We start from the raw sequence: 11,740 nt of genomic DNA, 5'->3' as shown, positions 1-11,740 counted from the left end.
TAGATTCTATGTTTCCTCACTGCACACTGCCTTAGTCTGTGCTCCTTGGTACCACAGGTGATGTACAAATATGCTCATTAGATTCCTCCTTTCCTTTCAAATGCCTGAACTATCTCATAATGAAAATATTGATAAAGGAGATATGGGTACAATATACAGGCCTGAATCATTCATTAAGGCCTTCAAATAAGTCTCTCCAGACTCATGAAGGTGATGGTGTTCTTGAAAGGCAGAGATATGGGGTAGGGATGAATCTGGGAGTCTTGTGCCCAATTTGAGAACATGAATTTAAGATAAATTAGAAAGGTTAATGTTTCTGTACAAAGTGTGATAATTAGAATAGATTCCTGGCCCAGTTTCTAGGGAATTCAGTATAATTTTAGAGTTAAAGGAAGAGTTAAATATTGCCTTTTGTGCATCTAAAGATTAAAACCACTTAGGGACAAGGTCTGAATCTATTAAGCTTTCTTCCACTTGGTTCAGATGGAGAAGTAGGGTCCGGTGGAGTAGTTTCAGTAAGTAGCAAAAGAAAGTCTAGATAGGGGTGCTCACTGTAATGCCTTGAACCCCTCCACCCCAGCCCCACCCATTTACCACTAACTTACGTCCACAGGTATCGGGAGTATTCTTCAAGGAGTTACAGAAGCAGAGCATGATGAGAGGTGATGAAATTGTTCTTTTGTACGGACATAGAAAAGGAGGAAGTGGAAGAAACATTCTTTTATCTACTGTGAACATTAGAGGACAATGAGAAACATAAACTCAGTCCCATAAGGTTCAAGTAGCATTTCTTCTTGTCTTTTGTTTCCTCTGCATTTACTAAAAATCATCCCCTTATACCATCATCATTGTGGCACACATTTTACTTAAATGTTTACTTAGTTGTTTAGTATAATTTCCTGGTTTAGCTTTCAAATCTGTACTGCTAAACAAGAACCTTCGCTTTCATATAAATATGATTCTGTCTGAATCCTTCACTGCTATGTATAATGCCAATTAAATGTTCAGGAAAATTAAAGCATTTTTGATATTTGCACAAAAAGAAAATGCATGTACTTGCATACAAATACTCTTTTTTTTTCTTTTAGGAAACATTTTCTAAATAGCAAAAATATATTTTGCTGATTTATTCTAGAAATTAGAATTAATTCTTTACAACCACTGGCATGATCTTTCATTTAAAACATTATTAAAGATTTTTAATGCTAAAAATGATTTCATTTTATTCTAATTAAAAAATGGAGTTGAATCAAATCTCTACATATCATATTTAAAATTTATGACTATTCAAGCAAATGAATTATTAGCAATATTTTAATTGCATGCATAATTTATACAAAAAAAAGGTTAAAATGTTTCTAGACATCGCTTGAATGCTTCCAAACTTTTTTATTCTTCTACTAATTGTCTGAAATAAGGGACTACATTATCTAAAGAGAGCACATATGACAGAATTAGGGCCATCAGAATCTGAAATTCCCAAGAATCAATGAAAGGGGCTTGCCATTTACAAGGAGATTCTTCCATAAGATATTGTTTGGATATGTTTCCCTAATAAAACCAGATTGCTTTCCAAAATTCATGATATAGTTAGAGCAGGACCAAAACTTTTCTACTCTTGTACCCATCTTGATGGGTTAGTATCGGCAGCCTGAAACACTCTTATGAAGGAATCCACATGTCTGGGTCACGATGCTGTGATGTTTTCTAAATAAAGGGAGTGGAGACATCCATGATACATATTTGTTATGTTTCCAAAAAAAGTATCCATAGACTCATTAAGGAATTGTGTTTTTAAAGGTAATAAACTTTTTCACAACATGAAGTCACAGGCCTAGAATACTGTAATAAGTATGTATGGTGTCAAATGAGTACTAGATTTATGAGAGTGATCACTTAGTAAGTTATATAAATGTCTAATCAGTACGTTGTACACTTAAAACTAATATAACATTGTATGTCAACTATAGTTCAGAAGTAAAAAATAATCTTAAAAAAATTAAGGCACAGACCTATCACTGGGGTCTAGCTAATGAAAGATAAAAAGTGAATATTTTAATGTCCAGAAGAGTTGGTAGATGACACAAACATTTATTTTGTTTGGTAGATATAACCCTGGATAGTGAAAATGGATAATGTGCCCTACCATAACTCTAACACTTGCCTTAGGACTTCCCCTTGCTCTTTTTAAAGAATTCATCAAAAGATGTATGACTTCTTTTTTGGGAGTGAATGCTGTTAAAAAGTCAATCTAAGTATACTGATTTGCAGAAGTAAGCATATTTCCTAATTAATAATTGAAATTGCTTTAGGAATTTGTGACTGTGGTTAGTGAGGGTCTACCTTTCAAAGATCGACCACCTCAGAAATATCAACATAATGGTATTTTTCAACCAGAAAATCTGGACATGACTATTTCTGTAATTATTTTATTAAACAAATATATTAAATCTTGGTCTGCTGCCTCTTCCCTTTACTTTCTCCTAACTGCAGAAGATTAATTTATTTTTCAGGCCACAATTGCTTCATCAGAATAATCAATGTCATCATACAAAAATATAAGCAAGGTTGAATGCTTCCTATTGATCAAATAGGCTACCAGTGATAATATAAATTCAAATCGGTCAGAAAACTGTCAATGTGTTATGATACTACAAAGACAAGATTCACATACTGTGATATATTAAATAAATCTTTCCATAAATGTACTTGCAACAATTTCATGTTATGTAGGACTACTAAATGCAATATCTGTCTTGAACACACTATATGTTTCTCATGAGTGTTTGATTATGCATGTGTTTATCTGAACTTTTGTTCTTTTATTTTGTACTGAATCTTGATATTTACAAGTATCAATCTGCACCCTTGGAGATTTGTAATAATTCTGTTAAGGACCCTCCTTTGTCTAGCCTAACCCTCCTGAGGCATTTGAAAAGCAAAATCCATGAATAGAAGCTGCTATGCTTTAATTTGTACCAACACTTGGTATCAAAGATCATGAAAGCAATGTTTTCATCCAATTAAACTTGCTAGAAGCTAATGAAAACTGCCCAGAGAATTTCCCTTTGTAAATTAAAGATACACAACAAGGATTGTCACTTGACTTGCTTTCAATTGGCTTTGTATGGCACTAATGATCTTGGTTGGCAATAGCCGTGAGGAGTTTGCATCTGTGAAGGGCAAACCACAGAGGACGTAGAGATTAGACAGGATTCGGCTAAGCTGCTCCCAAAGTTCCGATGTTTATTCCAATCATCTTCAAACTCATTAGGTCTACAAAATTGAGTTGCAAATCTCTGGAGCACATGCTTTATTGAGAGATGGCTGGAATTTCCTACTTCCAGTTGGGCAGAAGTCCTGTGAGGATTCCATTTTTTCCTCTGCAGGAGAATGTTGGGCTCTCTGTCAATAACCCAACCAGAACCAAGAAGAAATTCTGAGTGTGAAAGAATGTATTATTAAAAATATTATTTTGATACTCATGGTCTTAGACATTTTCTAAAATTTTGATCTGGTTATCTGTTAACTTTAACCATCTCTCATTTAGAAGAATTCTTTAGGTAAAATATTAAGTCACCTGGCTGAGGCCCTTTTTTGTACACAATGGCAAAGGTCTCCCAGTATCTGTCATTTTCCAGTTTATCTCATTGTTTTCCCTCGATGAGCATACCTCTCAGCACTAGTGCATTCATTGGGACAAAGCAACCATTAAGGAGAGGTGCGTGGTAGTTTTCTTACCATATCTTTCATAGGATTAAGATCCACAAAGAAGTTCAGAAATTATTAGCTTCTCATACCTTGGCTTTCACAGGGTTAAGACAGACGGAGAGGTCCAGAAAATACTACATTGGGAGGACAAAGTCCCTGAAGCATCTAGGCTTAGAGCCATGGAGTCCAAGCCCGAGGCAGGTCAGATGCCAGGATTTCAAAGGTCATGTAAAGATCAGCCAAAAACAAATTCCAGTAGAAGCCAGTTCAGGTGTCAGCAGATTTCTTCCAGAGAGAATTGGGAATGCTTTGTTCCAAGAACTCATCTGTCTCAGTTATTCATATTAAAAGGAAGAAAAAGCCAAAAAGCTGGTTGTGTGATACAGTATATGTACAAGAAGGCATTTTTAAAAGCCTCATTTCATACCAGGAAGGAAAAAAAAGACAAGATTCGGAAACAATTTCTCTAAAAGAAGAAAATGAAAAATTTATCTTGATCGAATAGTTGTACCTTGTATCATCTATATAGTACCTGTGAACATTTATGTTTTAGATAACGATGTTAATCTATATGAATTCAGGGTTTTTTGTACTTAGGAAATTTTGGTTTGTGTAAATCAATATTCGTTTGAAAGAAAATCTATTTTTAAAAATCTACTTCAAGATAGCCCTATGAAATTTTCCATAAATGTTTTAATCTACATTCCTCAAACCATCATATCTTAAAGACATAGGTGTTAAACTATATAATGTTACCAGTGGGGCCAAGCAGTAGCAAGCCCAAAGCATTGCAAGAAAAGAAACTAAAACAAAAAAGAAAAAAGAAAAAAAAAAATCTAAACAGTGAAGTTGACTGAAATGAGAATGGCATGGAGAAAACCCAATCAGCACATGACCTTATGACTTTGTGCAAATGGCATAAACTTTCTAGACTTCAGTTTCGTTATCTCAAAAGAAGAAAAAAAAATTCTTGTTCTAAATTGGTTTTATTCATTTCTCAATATTGCTGTATTCATAGAAAAGAACTGGAAAAAAAGTCTATTTGTTTGCTCCTAATTTTATTTTCCTAAAATCCCCCATTTCAAACACCGATCACTGGCCTAATGTCATTTCATTGAAGAATACAGAGCTAATAATTGTCTCTGTTCCAATAACTACTACCAAAACAAGTTATTTTTCACACCTGATTAAGATTGCCCCTGAGTGAAATATGTTACATACCTTGTAGTTTGAAATCTTTAAATTTCCTTTTATATTCAGTAACCTCGAAGTTTATTTGATATAACACTGTCACAACATTTTGATTTTTTTACTAGTGAAGACCAATAGCATCTTAATTATATAATTAAAAATCTGACAAGAACAAATAATAAATAATGGTAGAAAATGAAACCATTTACCAAAGACATAGAAATGTGTGCCTCAGGACATGAAAACAAAAGCCATTAATGAGTGCTCCATATAAAGCAAATTATAATTTGCACAAGGTATGCAGAAAGCTCTCATTTTTTATCTCCTGACAGTGGAATGAGGCATAGAGTTCTGCTAGGCTACAGTGCTGTTACTGCCCACCTTAACTCTGGTCTAGTTACTTCTGTTCCCAATAAACAGTTCCTTCATCCCAGTCATAGGGGTTGTGAATTTATTCATATTTTGGGGCTGTGCTCCATTTTAAGAGATAAAGACCAGAGGCTCGATCCTTTAAAATATTTTTTAAAACATATTTAGTTTTTAACAGAAGTTCATGATCACCCTGATATTTTGTATATTTTATATTTAATACTTGTGATTTAAAAAATAAAACTGGTAGATCAATTTCATTTACTTTTCATAGTCACTGCCCTCAAAATATGAAGAGCCACTATCCTAAGCATTAAGGAAGGTTTAAAGGGGGAGTATATGAAGGGGAATGAAATTTACATCAGGATTACTCTGTTATAGATATTTTATGTATATCTTTGCTACTAATCATGACAATAATTAAATAAAATAGGTATTTATTCTCATACTACACATAATAAAATTAAAGCTCATAAGTCAGTTAAGTCACCAGCCCAATGTAACACAGTTAGAAAGTTGTAGACATAGAGATTAGCTTTAGATCAAAAACCAAATTCCATGTCTTTCTAGTAGCATTATATACTTAAAAGCCAAAGATCAATTCCCTAGACATTTTGTAGTAATGAGAACATGGAACTTCCTTTTTGGCAATCTTGATTAAAGACATTTAAGCAAACCTTAAATTTTCAACAACAAGTTAGGAGCTGGTCTTTCTTGTTCAAACACAATTAACTCTAGAAACCTAATACTAGAATAAAGTCGGATGCAGGAGAGGGAAGACTTAAACAGCCATTCTTAAGGGCAACTTGCTGAAGTTTAGTAAGTACCTAGGAGCAAGCATTTCTCTCCTAATTCAAGTATAGTCTCTGTCTCTCTCTCAAATTTTTAAAAGTTCTATAAGGGAACATGTAAGATGTTCGTCAGGTAGTGTTTGTGTAAACAGAGAATAGTTACATAACTTGTAGGAAATAAACTAAATGAGAATACTTTAAATAACATAGCATAGAGTAAAACAAAAGTAGCATATATGTAAATCAAAATATATAGACCCAAAAATTTTCACTACATATTTACAATATTATATATCAATTCAAAGGCATATATCCATATAGTTCAATCACTGCTTGTAAGGCTATAGGAAGGAATCAAGGATGCAGTTAAAGGGAAATAAAGGGGACTTCACAGAGATCAGTTCGGTTGGGATACTATAAACTGAGGAGCTTGATTAACTCAACCCTCTTCACTTGATGTTGGATTATGTGTTAAATATAATTTTGTGCAGTGCTGTCTTTGTTCTTGATATTCCAATATTTATGAGCTTGGTGTTTTTTATTTTTAAAAAATATCTTATGTACCAATTCTTTACTAATAAATTCACACTTTAAGATTTGAAAAGAGACTTGGTTTTTTCAGGTTGAATTGACATGGAAAAAAGTATTTTTTTCTAGACAGATTCAGTATTTGTAGCAGATTTTACCAAGGGATTGGCAGCATCCTTTACAGCTGGATGACTTCAGGTAAGTTATATCACCTTTCTGACACTCAGGTTCATCATCTATAAAATGGAAATAAATAATAATGAAGAGGAATTTTCCACTCAAATTGATAACTTGTAATCAGCTCTTTGTTCTGCTTCTGTAGACATGCTTGCTGCATAAACCAAAGGGCAGGGTTACTTTGAGATCAACTGAAGACTCACTCTCCCCTTTGCTTGTTTTGTCTAGATAACATATATTGCATTTGCTCTTTCTGTTTAGATAACAGATGCATCCCCTTTGCTTGTTCTGTCTAACTGCTCATAGCCCATAGCAACTCCCTCATTCTGTAACAAACTAACCTGAGGACAAACTAACCAATCAGCTCATGCCAACTGTAACTGCTTTGATAAACTCTATAAAAGCAAGATTATCCCTGAGCTCAAGGCCCAGATCTTCAGAGTGCTAGATCTGCTGGGGCTGTCAGCATAATAAACCTGAATTCTCTAACTGAGTATTGCTTGATTTCTCGCAGGTCTAATTTTTCTGCAACATTTTTGGAGGCCCCAGCGAGATTCCAACCACACTGGCTCTTTGAGCCACCAGACCAGTGGCTCGGCTGGGCCAGGCCAGAGGGACTCCTAGACAATCGAGGAGGTGTGCCACCTGATGGTATTCCGGGTTCTCTTTTGGACCAGCGCTCTGGCTCTCTGGACAGCCGAGCCCCAAACGGACTCAAAGGAGGGACAGACCAACTCACCAGGAATGGCTACAGGATAAGGTAAGGCCCCGGGGCTGAGCACCCCAGTCAGGTCCCATCTTCAGATGGAAGAGGAGCTCGATCATCTCCTAAAGTCTTCAGTTAGAAGACACAGGTCAGAGTCTTCCCAGGGAAAAAACAAAGGTCATGGTCTTCCAAAGGGAGAAGGCAATATTTTAATTTCTGGTGTGTGAATGCGTGAGTGAATGAGCAGCCTGGTTGATTTAACTCAGTCAAGTGCAAATTTATGGCTCCATGGCTGGACACTCATAAGGTCCCCTAAAGGCTGCAGAGTCTGAGTGGACTCGTCTGCAATTCTGTACTATATGGCATATGGTCCGGGGTGGCATTGGACTAGTGTCTCGTCATAAGTCACATAGCTGAGTCCACTACGACCAAGTGTCACCTAAGCTCCTTTGGGATGTGGCCAGATGAGCACCTGAGTGGTCATCTCTTTGAAGAAGGCACCCACTCTTGTTTATCTTTGTGCCACCAACACAGGGTGGGATACACAGGGACGGGGGACAAATGATTGCTGATTTGGCTTAAGAATTGTCTATCTCCAAATGGCCCTTTTGACATAGGGGCCCTCTGTCAAATTATTTTCTTGAAATTTTAATGTCTATTTTCCCCCTCCATTAGGAAGGCAATATGGGTGGAAATTCCTCTAAGCCAACTGTCTTAAATTATATGTTGAAAAATTTTAAGAAAGGTTTCCCAGGGGATTACGGGGTCAAACTGACCCCAGGAAAACTTCGTATTCTTTGTGAGCTTGAATGGCCCGCCTTTGGGGTAGGATGGGCTTTGGAAGGGACACTGGATCTTCCCACCATTAGAGCTGTGTACCAGGTAGTAACAGGGACCCCTGGACATCCAGACCAGTTTCCATACATAGACTCATGGTTGCAAATCGCTACTGTAATGTCCCCTTGTGCCTGGTTCTGCACAAATAGGCAGGGACAGAGTAAGGCACTTGTAGCCCAACCGACTCAGGAAAAGGGCAAGAAAGAACCATCAAGAGGACTCAAGGAAGAACCTCTCTTCCCACCGCTATTTATCCCAACAGCTCCACCAGTCCAGTCCCTGCACAGCCACTCTACCCCCAATTACTGGACAGCCCTCCGCCGTCGGTGCCTTCGCTGCCCCAACAGCCTGAGCAGCTGCCAAGTCCGAATCCGTGGCATCCTAGCTCAGCCACACAGCCAGCCCAGCAGCCTGTGGTCCTCCAGATGCCTCTTCAAGAGATGTTAGGCCCTTTTGAGATTAGTGAAGACAGCACATTCCAGCCAGGCCAACCTGTCCTCTACTATCAACCTTTCAGCACAACCTACCTCCTCAACTAGAAACAGTGCACCACATCCTATTCGGAGAAACCCCAGGCGATGATTGACTTGCTCAAGTCCATCTTCCAAACTCATCAGCCTATCTGGGATGACTGTCACCAACTCCTCCTAACTCTCTTCAACCTTGAAGAATGACGCTGAATTCTGTTAGAAATTGTGGGGGTGGCTCGAAGGACAAGCACCAGATGGTGCACTAGATCGCACAGCATGGGCCTTGGGGGCTGTGCCTGATGCCAGGCACAATTGGGACTTTAACGTCCCGAATAGAAGAGAGTCTCTCAACAGATATTGGCAGGCCATACTGCAGGAGGTGAAAGCTAGGGCCAAAAAGCTGACAAACATGTCCAAAATGGCAGAAGTACTCCAGAAGTCAGATGAGTCACCCACAGAGTTCTTTGAGAGACTATGTGAGGTGTTCTGGGTATATACCCTTTTTGACCCCAAAGCACAAGAAAACTAACACATGGTCAACATGGCAGTTGTGGCTCTATCTTACACTGACATTCGCAGCAAGCTTCAGAAATTAGAAGGCTTTGCTGGAATGAACGCCACCCAGATGCTGGAGGTCACAAACAAGGTGTTTGTCAACCGTGACTTGGAGGCCCAAAAGACAGCTGATAAGCTGAGGCAACAAACGGTGTCCCTGCCAGCAGCTGTGTTAGGGAACCCAGGCCTGGTACAACAGACTGCTCCCCTACGGAAGGGAAAGACCAAAAGGAGAACACCACTACACTTAGACCAATGTGCCTACTGCAAAGAGACCAGCCATTGGCAAAACGAGTGCCCCCATCGTGGAAGGACATCTGAAGGGTCAAAAAAGTTCAATCATCTATGAAGGACAGTGCAAAGCCGGCTACGCAATAACAACTACAGATGAGGTAATCAGAGCTGAGGCTGCCACAGGGCTGGTCGGCACATCGGACTGAGCTATGGGCACTCATCCAGGCACTGAGGCAGGCTGAAGGCAAACAGGCCAATATCTATACTGACTCAAAGTACGCCTTTGCTACTTTGCATGTACATTGAGCCAATTAAAAAGAGAGGGGACTACTCACGGCAGAAAGAAAAGAAATTAAGAACAAAGAAGAAATCCTTCAACTGTTAGAGGCAGTCTAGAAGCCTTCTCAGGTGGCAGTCATTCACTGCAAGGGCCACCAGAGAGGAACCAACCCTCTCAGTAAGAGAAACCAACTGGCAAACCAAGTAGCTAAGGAGGTTGCCAACCAACCAAGTGTCTCAATGGGTCCTGAGCCAGTCTCCCAGGTTCTCCTAGCACCAGAATTGCCTCTGTCCCTAAAATACACCAAGGAAGAACAATGTGCCTTAAGTGAAGGTGTAACCAAGAGAAAGGAGGTCTGGTGGGAACTTCCAGATCAGAGATACTTTATTCCCGCTGTGGTGGCAGCTCAGCTGGTAACACAACACCATGAGTTGACTCACCTAGGGAAGAGTACTTTAGAAAGCCTGTTAGGCTGCTACTATTTCATACCAAGCTCCCAACCTTGTTCTCCCAGATCAGTGCTAGATGTGTAACTTGCACACAAAACAATGCTGGCCAAAGGCCAAAATCCAATCCAGGGATGTAAACAATTGGGACTATGCCCTTTAAAGACCTAGAAGTGGACTTTACTGAGGTCAAGTCCTGCCGGAGCCACCAATACTTGATTGTGTTAGTTTGCACCTATTCCGGATGAGCTGAAGCTTTCCCTACTCACACTGAATGGGCACGAGAAGTAGCTAAAGCCTTGTTGAGGAAAACTGTTCCAAGATATGGCTACCCCTCTCTATAGGATCTGACAATGGACCTGCCTTTGTGTCTGAGATAGTCCAGATTCTGTCTGAAGCTCTAGGAATTGAATGGAAGCTCCACACGGCCTACAGGCCACAAAGTTCTGGGAAAGTTGAGCACATGAACCAGACCCTCAAGATCACACTAGCTAAGCTTTGTCAGGAAATCCAGTTACCTTGGATTGACTTGCTGCCTTTGGCTCTACTCTGAGCACAGTGCATCCCAAGGCCTTCAGGCCATTCCCCTTTTGAAATCCTTTATAGGAGACCTTCCCCAGTGATAGGGAAGATAAAAGTAGACTCTCAACTGATAGCTGACCTAAAAATATTCCAACACCTTCAGGCCCTAGGGAGGATCCTCCACCACATCATCCAGGAAACTCTAGAAAAAGCTCCTATCCCCTTAGGAAACTAGATCCACCCCTATCAGCCAGGAACTGAAGTATGGGTTAAAGATTGGAAGAAGGAGCCACTCCAGCTGATCTGGACTGACCCTCACACTGTTATATTAGCAACTCGCACTGCTGTTAAGGTTGCAGGTGTCAGCCCTTGGATCCACTACACCTGGGTAAAGAGAGCGATGCCTCCGGAAAAATGGGAGACTTGGACTGCAGAGTCTCAAAAACCAGCCAATCATTGAATGAGTCATGGGGGTCCTGATCCAGAATATGAAGTTGGGGATCTTGGCCTCTCTCACTTGCTGGACCCCTCCTCATGCTCTTCGTAGCTCTTATTTGGTTCCTGTATCCTGAATTGCCTTTTCAAATTTATCTCCTCACACCTAGAATCTATAAAGTTACAAATGTTTTGACATCCGGACCACCTTTATACCAGCCCCTAGACCAAGAAAATCAAGAAGTTGATGCCCTATAAGAATTTAAAGGGCATCAAAATGTGGGGATTGAAGAGGAATTTTCCACTCAAATGGCTAACCTCATAATCAGGGCAGGGTGACCTCAAGATCAACTGAAGACTCATTCTCCCCTTTGCTAGATAACAGATGTATTGCCTTTGCTCGTTTTGTTTAGATATCACATGTATCCACTTTGCTTGTTCTTTTTAGATAACAGATGCATCCCCTTTGTTTGTCCTGCCTAACTGCC

Source organism: Pteropus vampyrus, unplaced genomic scaffold (genome assembly GCF_000151845.1).
Source record: "Pteropus vampyrus isolate Shadow unplaced genomic scaffold, Pvam_2.0 Scaffold153, whole genome shotgun sequence".
Taxonomy (NCBI): Eukaryota; Metazoa; Chordata; class Mammalia; order Chiroptera; family Pteropodidae; genus Pteropus; species Pteropus vampyrus.
The sequence above is the reverse complement of the archived record's forward strand: the minus strand, read 5'-3'. Positions refer to the sequence as shown.